The sequence below is a fragment of the Arvicola amphibius genome, chromosome 10 (genome assembly GCF_903992535.2).
Source record: "Arvicola amphibius chromosome 10, mArvAmp1.2, whole genome shotgun sequence".
Classification (NCBI taxonomy): domain Eukaryota; kingdom Metazoa; phylum Chordata; class Mammalia; order Rodentia; family Cricetidae; genus Arvicola; species Arvicola amphibius.
The window spans coordinates 110473409-110494862 of record NC_052056.1 but is presented as its reverse complement, the minus strand read 5'-3'; the positions used below and the strand labels follow the sequence as shown (position 1 = coordinate 110494862).

General features: G+C 43.4%; 1 protein-coding gene across 1 annotated transcript in view; it reads right to left on the bottom strand.

Annotated features, from left to right (window-relative positions):
- Wasf3 (WASP family member 3) overlaps positions 1–20045 on the bottom strand; it is an 89481-nt gene extending 69436 nt beyond the window's left edge. The window contains exon 1 of the mRNA XM_038345546.1: positions 19953–20045. The gene's annotated coding sequence lies outside the window, so the exon portion shown is untranslated. The remainder of the gene's footprint in view (positions 1–19952) is intronic.
- Between the last annotated feature and the right edge of the window lie 1409 nt (positions 20046–21454).

The following is a 21454-nucleotide window of genomic DNA, read 5'->3' as shown; positions in this document are numbered from 1 at the left end:
AAGTAGTAAAGCAGGGCTGAGAGAGGGCCTCAGCCCTTTTGGATGGAGAAACAGAAGAGGCAGGAAGTCAATGGTGGCTGTTCCCCTGCTTCTCTGATCTTTCAGGTTCTTATCCCCATATCTGACTCCCGATTTTTTGTTGATAAAGAACGAGTAGATAAACGCATCTTTGCCCCCACTTCTTTTCTACAGCCCTGGTGACTGACAAAAATGCAGACAAAAACAAAACCAAAAACCGCTGCAAAGCAAGTCATCAAGGACCAGGAAACACTGTCTAAGAATAAAAGCATAAACCTAAATACTGGTTTCCACAGCCAATGTCAGACTGAAGTCTACAAACGAGTTTCCAGATCAGAACCTGGACAGTGCCCCCAAGAACTAACTTAGGGCAGAGAGAATGTCTTTCTTGGGTATCTCTGACCATCTTCTACAAACCAGACAGGCTAACTGTAAAATTCTTCCAGAAAAAAAAAAAAAAAAAAAAAAAAAAAAAAAAAAAAAATCTCTAAAAAAAAATAAATAAATAAAGAACAGAGACCATTTCTTGTCACATACTAAGACATTCTAAAACACAATAATTAAAAATGCTGTGTTAAGCGGGGCACTGTAACCAAGGCTATGACGGAACAGGAAGGGCAGAAATGGAGCCCACTGTGGTAACCCACAGCCAGGAATCTCGGCTCTTGGGAGACTGAGGAGGGAAGACTATGGAGAGTTCAAGGCTAGCCTGGGGTAAACAATAAATCACAGGCCAGCCACAATTAGAGACTGAGACCTAGTCTCAAAAACGAGGAGGAGGGGAAGAAAGAAGAGGGCGGGGAAGGGAGAGGGGAGAGAGGAAAAAGAAGGAAGGAAGGGAGAAAAGGAGGGAGGAAGGAGAGAGAGAGAAAGAAACTAAATGTACAAAATGAACACATTCAGTGTTAACATAACAACCAGAAACACATTAGCAGGGGGTCATTATCAGACATTTTATGAAAAAGAAGAGCCAAATACTTCAATGGTAACTACTAAGATACAAAATTTTTCAGCAGTCTTAAAACAGAAAGGTCTTTTAAATCATTATGAAGGGGACTGGGGAGGTGACTCAGTGGTTATATTGTGGGGGCTGGAGAGATGACTCTGATTATATTGTGGGTGCTAGAGAGATGTCTCAGGGGTTAGAGTCAGGGTGCTGAAGGGATGGCTCAGTGGTTATATTGAGGGGTCCTGAGAGGTGGTCAGTGGTTATATTGAAGGTCCTGGAGATGTCACTTAGTGGTTATATTGAGGGTCCTGGAAGAGGCCACTCGGTAATTATATTGAGGGTCCTGGAGAGTCACTAGTGGTTATATTGAGGGTCCTGAGAGGTGGCTCTGCAGTTACAATCACTGGCCGCTCCTCCAGATGACTACAGTTTAACTCCCAGTACCTACACAGCGGACTTACATGCACTTGGTGCGCATGCATACACTCAGGCACACACTCACAAACCCTATTATAAATCTTTGTTAAAAAGTTTTTTAAAGAACTATCTTTAAAATCCTAAAATATTTTAGTGGGTGATGTTAAAAACTGCAAGAAGATTTTTGCTCAGAAGTGTGCTTGTGGCTACACTGTGGAAAAGGGAGGCAAGCTTAAGACTGGACCAAATCTTCACCATCTGCCAGGGCAAAAGACGGGTCAAACCACTGAATTCTCTTACCAGATGCCAGCGAGAGCAGAGGCAGCACGGGGGAGGGGACACAGGCATGGAGTAAACATCTGGAGAAACATCCCTGAGCATAAACGACTTCGCCAGGATTAAGAAGGGAAAAAGCGCAGACCTGATACCTTTAAGAGGCCACTAATGGGTCATAGCCACTGCCTTATTTACAAGACAAATATCCTGTGGGTTTCAGGGAGACTCATAAGCCACACACCAGAACTCTGATCACGAGTGGCCACCAAAATGTTTTTGTTTGGACAGTCCTGATTTAACTAAGGTTGGCTTGCAGGAACAATGCCAGTTCTGTAGGCACTGCCACCGCTGCCCTTTCTAAATAGGGGGTTGGATTTAATTAGTAATGCTCAACTCTCTGCTGAGATGGGAAATGCCAACTCCAAGCCTAGTCAACGCTTTCTCACTGAGACTGATATGACTGTCTTTCACTAGATTTACATTGCCTTGCATAAAAGTGTTTAGTGTATAAGCCTGACAACCTGAGTTCAATTCCCAGATCCGGATCCCACAGTAAAAGAGGAAAACTCACTCCTGAAATTTGTTCTCTGACCCCTGCCACACACACACACACACACACACACACACCCAGGGCATGCATGCTTCCACACTCACATACACAACACATTTACAGAAGATCTTTAAACATGGGGAGACTCCCTGCCGCCGCAGACCCAAGCAGAAGACTCCATCCCCTGAGTGTAAGCTCGTGTTCACTGGCCTGTTCCTGTTTAAACACGAGGAAGCAACTGTCTCTACTCTTGATGGTGTCAATTTAACTAGAATTCCCTATTGTCACAGAATGCTGCCTTTCACTACCGAACAACGTTTTTGAGTGGTTTGGGTATAATATCAAGGAAAGAAGATTTAACACTTCTCAACACATGAAAAAGAGCCTACAAGAATCACAAGGTAAGTTCAAGTCATCTGAAAAAAAAAAGAGTTGGGTCAGAAGTCAGCAGGGAAGTCCAACCATCTGGTCCCATGAAGAGCTGGAAGAGAGAACAGGCTCCGCAAAGTTTGTCCTCCGACTTCCGAAGTCATGCTGACACACTCACAGCAACAACAACAACAACAATAATAAATAATTCTGAAGTGGTTTTGTTTCGTTTTTTTGTTTGTTTCTGTTTTTCTAGTCAGGGTTTTTCTGTGCAGCCCTGGCTGTCCTAGAACTAGCTCCATAGACCAGGCTGGCCTCAAACTCACAGAGATCCACCTGCCTCTGCCTCCTGAGTGCTGGGATTAAAGGTGTGCGCCACCATTACCCAGACTACAGTTATTATTTTTTAAGTTAGGATGGGTCCTCCCAATTATTTTATTTTATTTTATGTGTATGGGTACCATGTGCATGCATTGGCCATGAAAGCCAGAAAAGAGGGCCAGGTCCCCGGGACTGGAGTTAGACCCATTTATAAACTGCTGGGAATGGCGCCCAGGTCCTCTGCAAGAGCAGCCAATGCTCTTAACTGCTGAGCCATCTTCAGCCTCCTAATTTTAATACTGCAGTAGTCCCAACAGATGTGATATTGAGTCAAGAGTACGCAGGATTGTTCAGCACCCTCCTTGAACTATGAGACTGCAATTGTTTCAAAATAAAAGTTAAAAATAAACCAGGTGTTGGTGGCACACGCCTTTAATCCCAGCACTCAGAAGGCAGAGGCAGAGGCAGAGGCAGGCAGATCTCTGTGATTTCGAGGCAAGCCTGAACTACAAGAGTTAGTTCCAGGACAGGCCCCAAAGCTACAGAGAAACCCTGTCTCAAAAAACCAAAAAAAAAATTAAAAATAAATTGTAATTAGCTATGCCTGGTGATGCAGGCCAGAAATCCCAGCTTCTTGAGACGCAAAGGCAGGAGTGTCTCAAGCTCAAGGCCAGCCTGGACAATTTAATGAGACTTTGTCTCAAAGTTTAAAATAGGAATTGAAGGGGCAGCAAAATGGCTTGGGTAAAAGTATTTGGTGCGTAAGTCTGACAACCTGAGTTCAATTTCCAGATCCAAATCCCACAGTAAAAGAGGGAAACTCACTCCTGAAATTTGTACTCTGACCCCCGCCACACACACACACACACACACACACACACACACAGGGTACGCAAGCATCCACACTCACATACACGCACATCATACACACAAAAATAATCGATGAATTTTATATTTAAAAGAGGGAAGATGGATATATCTTGGTAGTACAGAGCTTGCCTGGCATGCACAGGGTGCTACATCCAATGTTCAATATTAGTAAGTAAATAAATATTAATTGCATTCTATATAACAGCAAACCCCCAAGAAGAAAATGAAAAGATGTAGATGATCCTTCTGTGTGTTTGGGAACCTGTCTTACATCTTTCTTGAAACAGCACACACAACGATGAGCATCAGCAGCTCCACACCACACTAGGCCAGTCATGTTCCCAGACACACCCGAATCACCCGATTAACACCCCCAAAACCTCAGATCCCACATAGTGCTCCAGAGGGGATCACAATTTGGAGATCCCAGAAGTTAGGATTTTGGAAATCCCAAAGGTAAACCATCCCTTTCAGACGTGTGTCCCAGGACCATCTTATGACACCGAACCTCAACAGGTGCTAAGAGGAGTCATGGATAGCTTTATGTCAACTTGACACAAGCCAGAGTCATCTAAGAGGAGGGACGCTCAATTAAGAAACTGTCTCTAAACGGCTGCTCCAGAGGCAAGCCTGCAGAGCATTTTCTTAATTAGTAATTCACGGGGGAGAGCCCAGTCCATTGTGGGTCGCTGGGCAAGTGGTCCTGGGTTCTACAAGAAGGCAAGCTGAGAAAACCATGCGGAACAAGCCAGTAAGCAGCATCCCTCCATGGGCTCTGCATGAGCTCTGCCTCCAGGGTCCTGTCCTGACTTTCTTCAGTGATGAACAGTGCTACAGAAGTGTAAGTAAAAAAAACCTTTTCTTATCCATCTTGAATGCTTTGAATCAACAAAATAAACACATAAAATTATAGAAAACTGAACATTAAATTCAATGCCCAAAGGCATCAAGGAGAGTCAAATGTCAATTTAATAAAAAATTATTGAAGAAATGTTTTTTGAAAAGAAGAGAAAGAAGGAAGGGAACATGGTTTAAATGGGATAATGAACTATGAAGAGTCAAGAAGAAAAGAACTAAGACACTGGGAACGACAGTCAGTGTCAGGTATAAATGGAAATACACGGACTTTCAAGTTACACATATAGAAGACTTTGAAGAAAAAAGCCCAAAACATCAAAATATTGGAATGATAAATAAAACTTTCTGAAAGTAAAGGACCTGAAATGACACATTTTAAGAGCCAAATGGGAGTGCTAAGGACAAAGAACTTTAAAGTATGCCCTGGTAAACTATTAAATCTAAATCTAAACTGGCCAGTGGTGGCGCACACCTTTAATCCCAGCACTTGGGAGGCAGAGGCAGGTGGATCTCTGAGAGTTCTAGGCCAGGCTGGTCTACAGAGTGAGTTTCAGGACAGTAAGGGTTACACAGCGAAACCCTGTCTTGAAAAACTATTTAAAAACTTCTAAATCTAGTAAGCTACATTTGAAGAGCACAGGAAATGTCCTCAGGGCTATACAGCAAGAGATGAAAGGATGGAGAATAAATATGCCTGCATCAGACTTAACAAAGCAAAAGCAACACGGAAACAGAAAATCACTTTAAAAAATAAAATTAAGGAAAATAAATGAACCTAAAGATAGGCAATTGAGCTTCCTTCCAGTATCAAGGCCATCTGAGTACAGACACACATACATGTGAACAAGCAGACTCAGAGAACTTACACACTATCCCTCCTGAGGGTTCCGTCCACGCTTCTAAAACCCAGGCTCATCACTTGGGCCACAATCACAGCCGATTATCTCAGTAATATGTTCTCAGTTATCCCCCACATGGTACACAACTAAAACCATCCTAGAGAGACCATGAGCAAGAGATGGCTCATTCTCTTCAACAGGTGCATCAGAGCTGGAAGTCTCTCAGACTGAGGGGTTTATTCAGCAACCGAAGGAAAAGGACAGTGAAGAAGTGGACACTTTGTGTATTGAGTTGTAGCATGAAGGAGAAACAAGACTGGGGCATGAGGCAGAAGAGACGGCTCAGTGGCTAAGAGCACTGTTGCTCTTCCAGAGAACCCAGGTTGGGTTTCCAGAACCAACATGGCAGCCCAAAATTCCACAGTCCAGCTCCAGGGGATTCAATGCCCTCTTATGGCCTCCACAGGTACTGAACGCAGGTAGTGTACATACATGCATGGAGGCAAACACTCGTATATATGAAATAAAAATACACTAATTAATGGCAGTTAAACCTTCTATGCCCTAAATATGTAGAATACCACCAAGATATTGAGAGGTAAGGGGAGAGAGGGGAGAACACAGTGAGGTCACTATGACGATGTGGGTAACAGGCGAGAAGAAAAGGATGCTACTCAAAACAGGCAGGCTAAAATGAGCAAGACATTAAGGCGCTTCTGAGGTTGCTATTTCAAAGGTAACCACTAGAACAAGAAAATTTAGTCAATGAAACATCCAAAGAATTTAATCAATGAAACAAATCTAACAATGAATAAGTAAATAAAGTGAACTGAAATATAGACATAATTGTAACAGTGACAGAACTGAAAACAAACATAACTATTATAAGGCAATTAATGTAAATGATCCTAACTTGCCTATTGAATGAAAAATACTTTTCAAATTGTATAGAGCAAAGTTTAACTATTTTGGTTATATGAGTCATGCTTGAAATGCAGAATAATTATGCGTTTATAGGAGGTTCAAATGCATACTCAAAAGGTTGAAGAGTAGACCAAAATTATTAGGCAAATGGAAATATTATGTTTTAATAATACCAGATAAAATCAAACGAAAGAGAAAACTACTGGCATAGGTGACGACTACTTAAAGACTGAAAGTCTTACATGCTTCCAGTGAAGGAAAAGCTAATGACTCACATGAGCCAAATAACACACAGGAAAGAGAAAGACTGAAGAAACACCATCAAGCGGTCATACCAGGAATGAAAAAATGTTTCACTATTAGCAACTGTGGCAAGATAATTCACCAAACTAATAAACAGCAAGAGGAGAACTATATTGTTACCTCCAGAGAGGGTGAAGAAGCTTTTGATAGAATTCAACACCCACTCACAATCACAACAACAACAACAACAAAAATCTCTTGAGGCAGGAGAGATAAGTTCAGTGGTTAAAGATTATATACCCACCTTCCAGAGGGCCTCGGATGGGTTCCCAGCACTCACACTGGGTGGATCACACCCCTATAATTCCAACTCCAGAGGATTTGGTACCCTCTTCTGGCCTTCACAGGAACCTGCATTCACATGTACTTTCCTAATGTATGTGTTTATGGCTAAGAATGTTACTCTGAGGACAACTTTAGCTGCATCTCAGGTCCTTACATAGAGTATTTTCATATTGATTCTAATCAAAATATTTCTAAAATGTGATCATTCCTATTATAACATCTTCTCTGACCATGGTTTACTTAGGGAATCATTTTCTGGACACATTTGGCTATTGACTTCTGTATGATTTGAAGAACAGGATTCTTCTTTGTTTGTATCCTCTAGCACCTGCTGGGATTTTCCTTTGCCTCAATGAGCTGGGAGCTTGTGAAATGTCTGCGTGAACTTTAAAGAATGTGTGCTCATAGCTTTTAGGAGCAACATCTGGGCATGTCAGAGAAATATATTAATTGTGTCATTCAAATCCTTATGAAATGTAGTTCCAACTGCTGAAAAAAATGTGTTTATTAAAAAAAAATCCTACAAGTTGTGGCTTTAGGTTTCATTTTAAACCTAACCTTATCAAAACTAGAAATATTTCTAATTATGTAGACACTCTATTATAGAGAAAAGTAAATTACCTCCCCCACAACTATTTTTTAAAAATCAATTTTTTTTCAACTAATCATTATCCAAAATGGCTTAATGTCACCTGCCTGGAAAAAAAAGTAATTTCTTTAGGCATCTTCCCAAGTTTAATTGGGTCATATCCATAACTCTGGGGAACACAGTAATTTGTTTAATTACACAGAGGTACATTTTGCAACTAATTCATATTGCTGGGTACACATGAAGACAGCAACTCTCCACAAGACACTCTCGACAGATTACTGGCTTTTTATAGCTCAGGGAAACTATTTTCCCCAAATTAAAATTACCATGGCCCTGCTCTGCTAAAAAAAAAAAAAAAAAAAAGGCAAATATCACTCCCCTCTTCAGTGCCCACAGGCTGTCCTTCTGGGCTGAGAAAGGACTTAGAATCATTTCTGCTCACAGGACAGACAGCCACCGCTGCCATGGCCACCTGATCTCTAGCAGAGGCCCTCACAATCCAGTCGAGAGCCTGGGTTGGTGAAATGCTCGTGTACAACCAGTCCTTCCAGGAACCTCAGAACTTCTCCCTCACCGGAGACAGAGTACAGAGTACAGATCCCGTAAGAACAGTAAAAAGCCGATCCTCTGAAACTGGGGGCAAGTGTTTTGGCTGTAAAATGTCACACACTAAATATTCCATTCTTTGCAGCTTGCACACTTGCCATGGCCACCACGGACTTCGGCTCCACCCTCACCAGCTGCCCTAACGAAACGAATGGCATGGCTGTGTACCAGCACAATCCTACAAAATCAGATACTTGGCTCCCAGGATGCAGCTTGCCAACTGTCCTAGCTCACCTTCTGAAGATGCGATAAAACATTCTGACCAAAAGCAGCTCGGGGAGGAAATGGTTTATTTCCCTTACACGCTCAACCGTCGTCCATAATGGAGGAAGCCAGGAAAGAAACCTGGAGGCAGAAACTGAAGCGGAAGCCTTGGAGGAACACTGCTGACTTGATTGCTCCCCATGGCTTGCTCAGCCTGGCACCCAGGCCTGCGTGGCTTGGGATGGCCTTGCCCACAGCAGACTGGGTCATCCTACATGAGTCATTAATCAAGAAAATGGCCTACAACCTACAGGCCAGTCTGAAAGAGGCAAATTTTCAGTTGAGGTTCACTCTTCCCAGATAACTTTAGCTTGTGTCAAGTTGACGAAAAACAGAAAACGAATGAGCGCACCAACCTCTGCTGCAGTGCACAGGAAGCAGAACACTCCAGATAAATGAAGCAACCCTCTTTGGTCTCTAAATCTACCTTTAATATACAGCACAAAATACTGTGCTCTGCCCCCATGCTAAGAAGCAGTCACACAAATCCTATAGCCATCTTACACACACACACACACACACACACACACACACACTCCATTTAAACTATGTTTCTGAATGGCAGCTTGAAGGATATGCAATGTGAAATCAAGGATTTATTAAGGAAACTGGTGTGCTCTTTATGAATAGTCAAACTACAGCATAGAGCTGAGCTGGAGTGTCCCCACTAAGGATACAAACTACCACTCTTAGCCCTGGGCTGACTGACATTGTCTCTTCTGTGGGGGTTCCTAGCTACACTACATTTTCTAACCTACTAAATCAGGACAAATGAGGCTGAGCCCTAGCACAGCCAGCAGTTTGAGACTGGCTCTTATTTTCTCCCTAGCTACCAGCTAAACCACCCAGGACCCCAGCTCCTGCAGAAAGCGTGATGCAAGGTGAAAAGAGGCTGCCTACCAGGGCAGCCATGCAGAAGTCCACTAGGGATGCCAGCTGTGCTGGAGACACAAGCCTCCAAACACACAGATTTCTCTGGCCGAGTCATTGAAATCGTGCGGTTACTGAAGCTGTTAGCTCTGCCTTTTAAAATTCTGGCCATGGAGACTTAACCAGACCGGAGGGACGGGTCTTGGTGTTTCACTCTCGGTCCCCAGAGATTAATGATTCTCAGAATTCACATTTAGCTCTTTATTGTTATGGGTACTTCCTGTGATCTAACTCAGATTTTCACTTAATGGAAGACAAGCAAGAAGCCTCCACCGGCTATGGCCAATAAAACCACAAGCATCTCAGACAATAAACACACCCACTTAAACACAACTAGTAACTTTCATTTACCCACAAGCAGACCTAAACTCTTTGTACAAAAAAAGAGAAAGCACCCTGAGTATATAAAAATGCAGAATAAGATGCTGTGTCTAAATTAAGCCTGACAGTCATTAGATATCAAGGAGCAAAACAGTAAAGCCATAAACTTCTGAGTGAAAAACAGAGTTGATAATAAATAGGCTGAGAGTGTAGCAGCTGTGTGGCTGTCCTAACCATTTTATTGCCTCTCCTAGCTGGCTTTCCGCTGCTGTAATAAATGCATGACCAAAAGCAAATTGGGGAGGAGGCTTATTCGGTTTACAGATTACAGCCTATTACTGAGGGAAGCTGAGGGAGGAACGTGAGGAAGGACTAAAGCAAAGGCCGAGGAAGAATGCTATGGTGCTCACTGATTTATGATATGGATATAAATAATTTGCATTGGCGTGGATCTTGGTCTATTGATATATCTTTCTGCTCCTGATTAAGGTATTATGATTATGCAGTTCATATAAAATGTAATGTATAATTAAGATAGATAATCATCTTTAATAGTCAAGCTTGTAGTCATGTTAGGATTTTTAGATATATAGAGATATATTTCAGTTGATAGGGATTCTTAAAATCTCTCAGAGATCTTCAGAATATGGCATTTTTAAAATGTTTAAAAACTTAGGACTTTTCATGACATGAGACACATCTGCTCCTGGCAGCATCAATTACTTCAAGAGGAAGATGGGCACCAAAGAGGCTCCTTTTGGCATTGATTAGCCATTTGCACAAGAAACTGCTCTTGCTGAACTTCTTGATGCTATGCTGTATGAAATGGATATGCAGGACCCACAGAGAAATGACTGCTGAACTTTCCTAAAGGTGAGAGGGTCCTTTGGGGTTCCTGCTTCATGAAAGAGTCTGCAAGACATTCTGCATGACACAGAAGAAAGTGACTGACAAACTGCCAATATAGGCGGAACTGTCTTTCAAATTTTATGCTTTGTGGAAAAGTCTGCTGGATACTATGGGCCTGTAGGCTGAAGAAGGATGCTCCAACAGTACAGAAGAACTTTAGGTGACTATCCAGACAGTGAGATGTCTCTGTCAATTCTAGAGTTCTGGAAGTAGCTTACAATGCCCTTCCTGTTTACTTAGTTAATATTATATCCTTCTGGAGTCTTTAATGGAGTTGAAGAATATATAGTTGTAGTTTTCCTTAGTTATGATAAAAGAAAAATAGATATAAATATTGTAACTGTAATTCTTACTTGATAACTGTTTTATGTAATTTTACTATGTTAAAGTTAAAACCTTCCTTTTTTATTTAAACAGAAAAGGGGAGGTGATGTGGAATTCTTCTCTGTATGTTGTGAATTCCATTGGTTAATAAAGAAACTGTCTTAGGCCTGCACAAGGCAGAACTGAGGTAGGTAGGGAAAACTAAACTGAATGCTGGGAGAAAGAAGGTGGAGTCAAGAGAAGCCATGTAGCCCTGCCAGAGACAGACGCTAGAACTTTACCTGGTAAGCCACAGCCTCATGGCAATATACAGATTAATGTAGATGGACTAGTTTAGGATATAAAAGTTAGCAGAAATACGCTTAAGCTATTGGCCAGACAGTATTGCAAATAATATAATCTCTGTGTGGTAATTTCAGGGCTTAGCATCCAATAACTAAGTAGCAGCCTCCTACTACAGGTTTGGTCCCAGGCTCATGTTCAGCTACCTTTTTTAAACAGCCCAGGCCCTACTGCCTAGGAATGGCACCGCCCACAGTGGGCTGGGCCCTCCTCTATGAATTAGCAATCGGAAAATGCCCTACAGGTCGTACTCACAGGCCAATCTCATGGAGACAATTCCTCAACTGAGGCTCCCTCTTCCAAAGTGGCACTTGGTTGTGTAAAGTTGACAGCCAAAGCTAACTATAACAGCATGGAAGCCTTCTACAATTCTTCGAGATCTGATGTTTTTGTGATTCTCTGTCTGTGTGTGTTTCTTGTTTTAAGGAAGTATAGAGCTTATGTAAGGCACAAACGCAGAGAAGTTGTGAAAATTCTGAGTGCAGCTCAGGTATACATTTATCATTATCCCTGACAAACCTTAAAACTGCTAGAAATTGTGGTGTCAACTTTGAAAAATAATCCCAGCACTCGGGAGGCAGAGGCAGGCGGATCTCTGAGTTCGAGGCCAGCCTGGTCTACAAGAGCTAGTTCCAGGACAGGCTCTAGAAACTACAGGGAAACCCTGTCTCGAAAAACCAAAAAAAAAAAAAAAAAAAAAAAAAAAAAAATAACAGTTTAATAGTCAGAATATTTCAAAGAATGATTCAACTGCAGTGTAGTCTTGAGAAACGATGCTGCATTGTATAATTAAAACCAGTTGCCCAATGACTGGGGAATTGGGGGACTTCTGCAATTTCTAGTTTTAAGTTAAAAATCAAAAAGCCAGGCTTGGTGGTATTATTGAGGCTGGGGAGTAGGGCCAAGAGTGAAGCCCAAAGCACACAAAGTCTGCAAAATTAGCATCCAAGAAAAAAAAAAACCCTGCTGGCAAAGAGGAAGAGGGACACTTGACCCAACAAGGCCCGTGAGCAACCGACTCCATGACAAGGTGCAACACAACCACCTGGACCCTTGGGGCACCTCTCCCAGGAGCCTCTCCCTGCTCAGATCTGCTTCCTACTGTATCCTTGCTTAATACATCCAAGCTTTATAATTATCAGACACGGGCCTCTGTCCATTTCTCCTTTCTGTTCAGAGACACAAAATCCTGGAAGTCCCAGCAGCTGCCTCTAGAACTCCACACTGCTGATGCAGGGAACGCAGGATCCTTTCTTCAGGTGGAAGAATTTTACAGCTGACACTGGAGGAAATTGGAGGACAGTTTTGTGAGAGCAGGCTTAGAGGAAGAGAGAAAGCCAGGATCTTGTTATCGTTCTTTGTTTTGTTTCTAAGTGAAGGGGTCAGAAAAGCAGAAGGAAATGGTAGGCAAAGAGGGAAAATAGAAGATACTGAGTTCCAACTCAGAAAAGCAGGAAGGCTCAGCAGTGAGGAAAGGGCCTCTGGGTATAAAAGTTCATCTCTCAGGGGCAGTAAGCTGTCTGGATGGGTAAAGGAACTTGCTACCAAGCCTGAGGAACTGCATTCAATTCCCAGGATCCATAAAGTAGAAAGAACTTCTCCAAGTTGTCCTCTGATCTAAATGGGGGGTGGGTGGCTCAGAGAGAGACAGAGAGACACACACAGAGAGAGAAACAGAGAGGGTGAATATAATAATAAAAATATTTTAAGTACATCTCTTACTAAAGGAATACTTATTATGAGATCTTTAAAGTATAACTGAGGGCTGTTTCTGTCCATTTATATTAATATTCTCTCTCTCTCTCTCTCTCTCTCTCTCTCTCTCTCTCTCTCTCTCTCTCTCTCTAGTTTTTGGAAACAGTGTTTCTCTGTGTAGCCCTGACTATTCTGGAACTCACTCTGTAGCCCAGGCTGGCCTGGAACTCACAGAGACCCACCTGCCTCTGCCTCTCAAGTGCTGGGATTAAAGGTGCGTGACACCGTGGCCCAGCTCATGATATTAACTCTTAAAGTAGGATGTTCCTTGTAGTCTTACATTCTTTTGGGCAATTTAAACTATCAACTTATCTCCATCTAGCACGGGTCCAGGGCCAGAGGCACAACTTAGAACCTGCACTTTGACTAAGAATCACGTAGCGGTAGTTTAAAACAAATAAACAAGAAAGGCAATCCATAAAATAATCATCATTTACCAGGAGGAAACAGTTTCTCTGAGTGGACTGAACACTGCTGTCCTGTTTACTTCCTATAGCTGTGAGAAACACCACGACCAAAAGCAGCTAAGGGAAAAAAGGATTTATTTGGCTTACCCATACTGATCAAAGCCTATCATGGTGGGGGTTGGGGGAAGTCAGGGCAGGAACCTGAGGCAAGCACATAGGTGGGGACCACAGAGGAGCACTGCTCACTGCCTTGCTCTCCACGTCTTGCTCAGACTGCCTTCGTATAGGATCCCAGACCACCAGCCTAGTGGTGACACCAACCACAGGGGGCTGGGCCCTACCACATCAACCACTAGTCAGGAAAATGTCCCACAGCCACTCCCATGGGCCAACCTGACAGACAACTCCTCAGTTAACGTTCCCTTTTCTCAGGTGACTCGACCAGGATCAAGTTGACAAACACTAACCAGTGTAACTTCTAATCCAAAGACCAAAACTTTAGCTAACAGGATGGCTCAGTGGGTAAAAGCTCTTGCTGTCTGACTCCATGTTCGAAGGAAAAGACCGACTCCTGAAATGTGACCTTTGACCACACACATGCCAAGGCACACACAGACATACAGACACAAACATACACACATAACAAAATAAAAATTTAAAAACCAAAACTTCATAAGCTCTGACATATGACACAAGTAGAAAAATCCCCCACCACCACAAAATATTTTATGCAAAAAAAATAGTATAAACATTGTGCAAGATTAACTTGAGGCATGTGTAGGATATACACAAAACACTCATGAATTCCGTGTTTGTACTTGGATCCCATACTCGTGATACTTCATTATGTTTATGCAGAAACTTCCAGCATCCAAAGCACTTCTGATCCTGGGCACTCCAGATGAAGGATACTTAAACAGAAGCTTGACTACGTCAAGCAACTGGTTCACTACAATGGTACCTTCGACACAGGCATCCAAACATGAGGACTAACTGCTAGAGTGGAGACGTCAATACTCCACGGTCTGGTTTAAAGTTCTGACTGCCACAGAAATGAGCCAGGGAGCCGGGAGGTGGTGGCGCACGCCTTTAATCCCAGCACTCGGGAGGCAGAGGCAGGCGGATCTCTGTGAGTTCGAGACCAGCCTGGTCTACAAGAGCTAGTTCCAGGACAGGCTCCAAAGCCACAGAGAAACCCTGTCTCGAAAAACCAAAAAAAAAAAAAAATAAATAAATAAATAAATAAATAAATGAGCCAGGGAGATGCTAAAGTGAGAGGCAAGGCACTGGGGCTGTGGTACTGAAGGACCTCGGTTTCTTCTTCCCACACTTTGGCCTTGAAGCACTGAGTCGCTTATATCATGATGTGACATCTTGTCATATGCCTAAAGGCAAACGAGGGCCAACTGATCACAGCCTAAAACACTGAACCAAAACAAACCTTATTCACTTTGTTATAAGTTATGGTTATGGTGGACATTTGTTACCGATACAAATGACTAAAATGACGAGAAAACTGAAAAGAAAGGAAACTGTGCAATTACATGGCAAAAGAGTCAATATATACGTATAAATATATATAATAAAAACCATCAAATTACATGGTAAAAGCGTCAATATATACGTATAAATATATATAATAAAACCCATCAAATTACATGGTAAAAGCGTCAACATATGCATATAAATATATATAATAGCCGGGCGGCGGTGGCGCAGGCCTTTAATCCCAGCACTCGGGAGGCAGAGGCAGGCGGATCTCTGTGAGTTCGAGACCAGCCTGGTCTACAAGAGCTAGTTCCAGGACAGGCTCCAAAGCTACAGAGAAACCCTGTCTCGAAAAACCAAAAAAAAAAAAAAAAAATATATATATATATAATAAATGTAACATTACATGGTCAAAGAATCTATATATAATACATATTTACTCACATATATATTTATATCTAAAATACGTAATATGACAGAAGACACTTTTGATCAATTTCAACACCACTGCTCCACTAATCTGGTGGTAGAGAGGACCCTAAAAACATGTCCCAGGAAAAGTTTCAAAAAAATACAAAGTGAGGTCTAGGCCTGGTGATGTAGGCTAGTAATCAAAGCTATTTATTCTAGCTATTCAAGAGAGTGAGGCAAAAGAATACTAGGATTCACTTGAGCAGCCTGGGTAACTCAGTGAAACCTGTCACAAAACAAGAAACCTTGAAGAGGACTTCGGTGGTAGATGGCATACCTAGCATGGCCAGGGCATAGGTTTAATTGTTTGTTCCACCCAGGAAAGGTAAAACACAAAGTTGAAAATCATCCCGAATGCTGAGAGCAGAACCAAGGCGTAAAAGCTTAAACTGGAAGATGAGAGTGTACCCTAGAATATTTGGAGCATCTAAAATTGAAATGAAAAGTTATTTTAAAGCATCCTCAGGAAAAAAAGACAAAAATAGAAGAAAAGAGAAAAACAAAACAAGGTGATAACCTCCAAGAACGGGCATGGGTCCAGGGAAAAGCAAAGGAAGAAGCAACTCAAATGTGAGCATGGAGAAGCCACTCTATCTAGGGCTGTCTGCCAGCCTAGGAGGACGGGCTCTGACCAAACAGCTGGCCTTGAGGAAGTGCAAAGACATAACTCAGAGAGAGTACTCATTCATCAAAGAAAAAGACCGAAGGAAAAAAAAAGGAGGGATACTCCCCCATTTGAGGACCTCACATGGGAACCCAAAGATAGACTAGCCCAAGCTGGAATCCATTCAAATAAGGACTACCCTATTCTTAAAACTCCATGTGTTGAGAAAGAAGAAAAAAAAATATATATCCTGTACCAGATGCCCGTCTCTAGTGCCCATCTGGAAGAAAGAATGTCTACTCTTCTCTCTTCCTGGAGTTTTAGGAGCCCAGCGATACTGACTGGCTCCTCCCTCTTCCCTTCATTTCTTAATCCACAGCAAAAAGGTTTGGGAGACCTCTAGAGAAACTACGGCACCCCTAGGCCAAAGCTTACCTTGAAGTCCCTATGAAGAGGGACCTTTCTCCAATACCTCCCATCTGAGTTCTTTTACTAACTCAGAGCCTTCCAGGTAAAGCCAAAATCAACAAGGCCACCCTCCCCGACTCCCTGCATCCATCCTTCCCCCTCACTCCCTGCATTCACCCTTTACTGTTACCACCAAAGTACTAGAACAAGGCAGTCTACACTGTAGATTTCCACCCACTGTGAACCCGGGTGCACACCGGCCTTAGGGCTCTCACCACTAGGTGTCATTGCCGGCAGAGACTCCCTTGGACACCATGACCCTTCTTGCTTCGCAAACACCTCACACCTATCTTTCAAATGCAGAGTTCCTCAAATCTCATGCCACCTACCACTGTTCTTACACTCCAGAGCACTTGTCCCACAGCAGCTGAGACTTAGCCTGGACAAGCGTAACCCACCATCCCCCCCATCACTAGCAGCAGACGCGGCTGCCCCGTCCATCTAAGCCTAGATGTGACTGGGTTGCCAACCAAGTCACAAGCCACCAAGGGCAACAGAGTACTGCCCTAAAAGCTATCATCCAGTCACATAACCAATGATGAAGTTCTAGCAATTCTACCTCCTCAAATTTCCCCCCCTCCCAACCCTTCCTCTTCCAGTTCATTTACTTCCCCCGCCAGGGTCTGGGTGGCCAGGAAACGAACAAGCAGCCAAGCGGCTCTCTCCTTCCACAGCCAACAGAGATATCTGCCCTGTTGATCAGTATATTCCTACCGTGCATGACAAACCCTAAAGTATCCTGAAGGTTGAAGAGAAGTAAATGAATACATTAAGTCATTCATGAAGCTTGTCCGTCATAATGCTGACCCCACACTCCCCACTGTCGGTCAGGACAGGGTATGGAGATCTGAAAATCTCTCACTTCTGCAACCCCAGTGGATAAAGTCGTTCTTGGTACTGAGTAGGCACTCACCTAAATAGAAAAGGCCACTTGAAAAAAAAAAAAAAAAACTCAAAGCTGGGGGCTGGAGAGATGGTTCTGTGGATAGGAGCACTTGCTGTTCTTCCAGAAGACACAGGTTCAGTGCACAGGGCCCACATGTGGGCTCAAAACCATCTATAGCCGGGCGGTGGTGGCACACGCCTTTAATCCCAGCACTCGGGAGGCAGAGGCAGGCGGATCTCTGTGAGTTCGAGACCAGCCTGGTCTACAAGAGCTCCAGGACAGGCTCTAAAGCTGCAGAGAAACCCTGTCTCAAAAAAAAAAAAAAAAAAAAAAAAAAAAAAAAACCCAAAAAAAAAACATCTATAACTCCAGTTCCAGAGAATCTTATGCTCTTTTCTGGCCTCCATGTGCACACCGCATAGACATCCATGCAGGCAAAAACACCCATAAACAATTAATTAATTTCTAAAGAATCTGGAAAGACATACCCCACAGTATTAAGTTTGGTTAGCCCCGAAGAAACAAGCATCAGTGCAGACACAAGGCGGGAAGGGCAGAAACTGACACTCTTTATTCCATACATCTCTGTGTCGACATTAAATATTTTTACAATGTACATGTGGTTCCAAATGCCAAAAAGTAAGTTAGAAACAGTGCCTAAGTACAATATAATGCTCTGAGGCCCATGTTCATTCTGGGAAGCCAGCAGCTCAGTGGGTAAGTGTTTGTTGCACATTGATGAGGTCCCAGGTTTGAATCTTAAGTACCCCTGTAAAAAGCCAGGCACAGTTGTGCACCTATAACCCCAGCACTGAGGAGCAAGGGGAGGCAGAGACAAGGGGATTGTAGGGGTGAACTGCAGAAAAACTGAGAGCCTGAAGTTTAGTGAGACTGTGCCTCAAGAAAGTCAAAGATCAACAGAGGACCTACATATACATATACACGTATGAGCACACATACACACATATGTACACTGGACACACAAAAACTGAATTTAAACAAGCACTTAAAATCAGTTAATTAACTTTTAAAGAATTGAGAAGGTGAGAAATGTGAAGTCTGTACAGCAATTTAGAGACACACTCCCAAGGGAAAAGCACAACCTACTTTCCTCAAAGGGTATTTCTGGAGTCAGAAATCCAGTGGAGCGTAGTACAGACAAGCCTTTTCATATGTGTCGAACGAAGTTGTTTTCATCCAAGCATCCCAATAACAAATAAAATTGCATGTCAACATGTAAGTCTCTATGAAAATTGTAAAGTATGTCTACACATACTGATGATGGACCAAGTTGAAGCAGGGGCTGTCCATGTTGGAATAACCACCTAGCAAAATTCATTCCGGCTTTACTTTCAGAATTTTTGAAATGACCAGCATTCATCAGTAAGAATGAGATTATAAATTTTAAGCAAACCCATCAAGCAGTGCTCTAAAGCAGCTTCCCTTGGAAAACTGTGCAAACGTGATGTTTGTGCATGGCTCTAGAACAAAAATCCTTTCTCCTGTTGGAAGTGAAGCAACACAAATACCAGTCCAAGCAAAGTCTCCTTTACAATCCAGGGAGCTTTGAACATCTAAAACAACAGAACTTTCTTAAAAATCAATTCTGACGATCTTTTAGATTCAGAAAATTGAGCGCTACAAGGCAACTGTTAGAACCCTGGGAGAAGGAAGCTGAGAGGATGCGATCTTTAACTGCCTTTGGGAAAGGTCAAACCTGCTCTCTCTGGTTTAGCCTCTCAAGGAGATGAAAGAACTGGCTGAAAAGATCCACTGACGGCATTGTCTCGCTGCTTGAATAGGAAAGTTTGGTAAAGCATGCACAAAAACAGCCGGTGCTCAGGAGAATTAACCCTGGACGAGACAGAGAAACCAGCCAAGTACATTAAAACTCGGTTTTCTGTAGAGTCGCAGGTATTTTCAGTTTTTGGACAAGCCAAACTTTCAAAATGTAAAACATTTCAAATGGTCAGTCGCTCCCCTTACAAAAACGTGGATTCGGGATATTAAAAGTCAAACTATCATGTCTCACTAGGCATTTGAATTTAAGAGCTTCGATGCCAAATAAAAAGGACCCTTTCAAACCTTTGGCTTTCGAAAACTCAAAAAAAAAAAAAAAATCCCTGCTAGAAGGCAATCACCATATTAAAACCAAACCCTAAATGATAAACAATTTTTATTCCACTCAACAACAGCTAAGAAGATGACAGGCTCCCTTTAATCCCAGGCCTATCGCATAGTTTCTCAATAATTAAGAACTCTGCTCTCCACTGCAGAGAGGCCAAACCAAGAGGAAAAACTGGCATTTCCTGGGAAGTACCAAACCCAGAGGGTGGGAATGATGTTCAGTCCAGGAAGCTGCGCCGTGGACCAGGCCGGGAGCAGCCGAAGCCACGGTGCACGCGGCCCGCAGGACCCCAGCGCAGGCCAGGCCGCACGCGGGACGGGAGCTATCGGGATGAAGGATGCGCAGAGAGGATGCGGCGCCACCTGCGGCCGGGAGGGACCAGGGCAGGTCCACAGCCCGAGCGCGACGCCCCCGGAATCCCGCCCCACGTCCCCCGGAGGTCGGCCAGGAGCCTGGGAAGGACGACAGCCGCACTCACCACGCCGCGATCCAGGATCCATCGTCCCGCCGCCCGCACCGCAGCGCACAGCGGCGACAGACGCCGCCCCCGGCCCGGCACCGCGCGGCCACGCCCCCTTCGTGGCCAGGGTGCTGGATTGGCGAGCGCTGCGGCCAATGGTGAGCGGTCAGGAGCTGGCCGCGTAGCGCTGCGGGGGCGGGGCGCTGCGGAGGAGGCGGTGCCTCCTCAGGCCTCCTCCTCCAAGGTGGGGAACCAGGAGACCTGGGTACCCCTCTACTTGCAGACCCTTTGAGTCACCACCTGTAGCCTAACCTTCACCTGTGTCTTGAGTGCTTCGGACCCAGGTTGTGTTACCCACCTGTATGTCCTCAGACACCGTGCAGGGCTGAGCATTCACCCAAGCCTGAGAGGATTATAGCCCTGTCATCAGTTGGCATTAAGCCCCGCTCAGTCAGATCGGTTCAGAACCCTCCCATCTTTTTCATCTACAGATTCCTCTTCCCTGTCTTCACCCATTCCCAAATCCTACTCCTCCCACCTATGAGGAAAGCCACACTGCCTATTAAATAGGATAGTCTTGAACTATCAACTTATCCTGGTCCCGGGTGATGTCAGATAACTGAAGCGAAAATAAACAAGACAGGGAGGAAAGGGAATAACAGAGAAGGTAGTATGCTTTCCGAGGTTCCAAAGGAAACGAGTTTTACAAACAGAAATATCACACATGCCTTCTGTTTTTATTTACAATTCATATCATAAAATGGAAACAGTTTGATACACACACACACACAGAGAGAGAGAGAGAGAGAGAGAGAGAGACAGAGACAGAGACAGAGACAGAGAGAGAACCAATTGAATCCCAATAAAGAGCTCAAGAAAAACTGATTCAGTTTGTCTTTAAGGCATGTGATCTATTAGCCACTAGTAAATACCTGTTGATAGAGATTTCAGGAGAGTTCACGCCATCACAAAGACAGTAGAAAAAACATGCACCATTCACAAAATCTACACTGCTTTCAAAGGATTTTTAAAAACTCTATCCCCAGTTTCAATTACATAGCGGTGTGGAATATGCAAGTAAACAAGATTTTAGTTCCTCTGTAGTCTAAACATTGGCACTGGGATGATAAATTTATGCCCAGTCCAAAGAAGAATTGACGTTCAGACTAAAATTGTCTTTTGCTGCCATGTGTATATTCAGGTCATTGATCAAGAACTCAAAACTCTGGAGGTATATGATACCCAGAATGTCTTTCTTGTGGTTGCTGGTTACATTTCCCCCAGTTCTTCTTCTTCAGTAACCTTTGCTTTACCTAAGCTGCCTCGAGACTCACTTTGAACACACCATGATCCCTAACTGCCCGGTTCTGAAGTGTTGGCATTTGCTGCATTCACGTCACTGCCTGATTCACTGGAGCTCAGCTTCCTGGAGAAGACTCACTTTATTCTCCGCTCCCATCCAGTGTGATGCCTTATACTGTCGGACTGAGCATGCAGTGCATATAACTTACCGTGAGCAT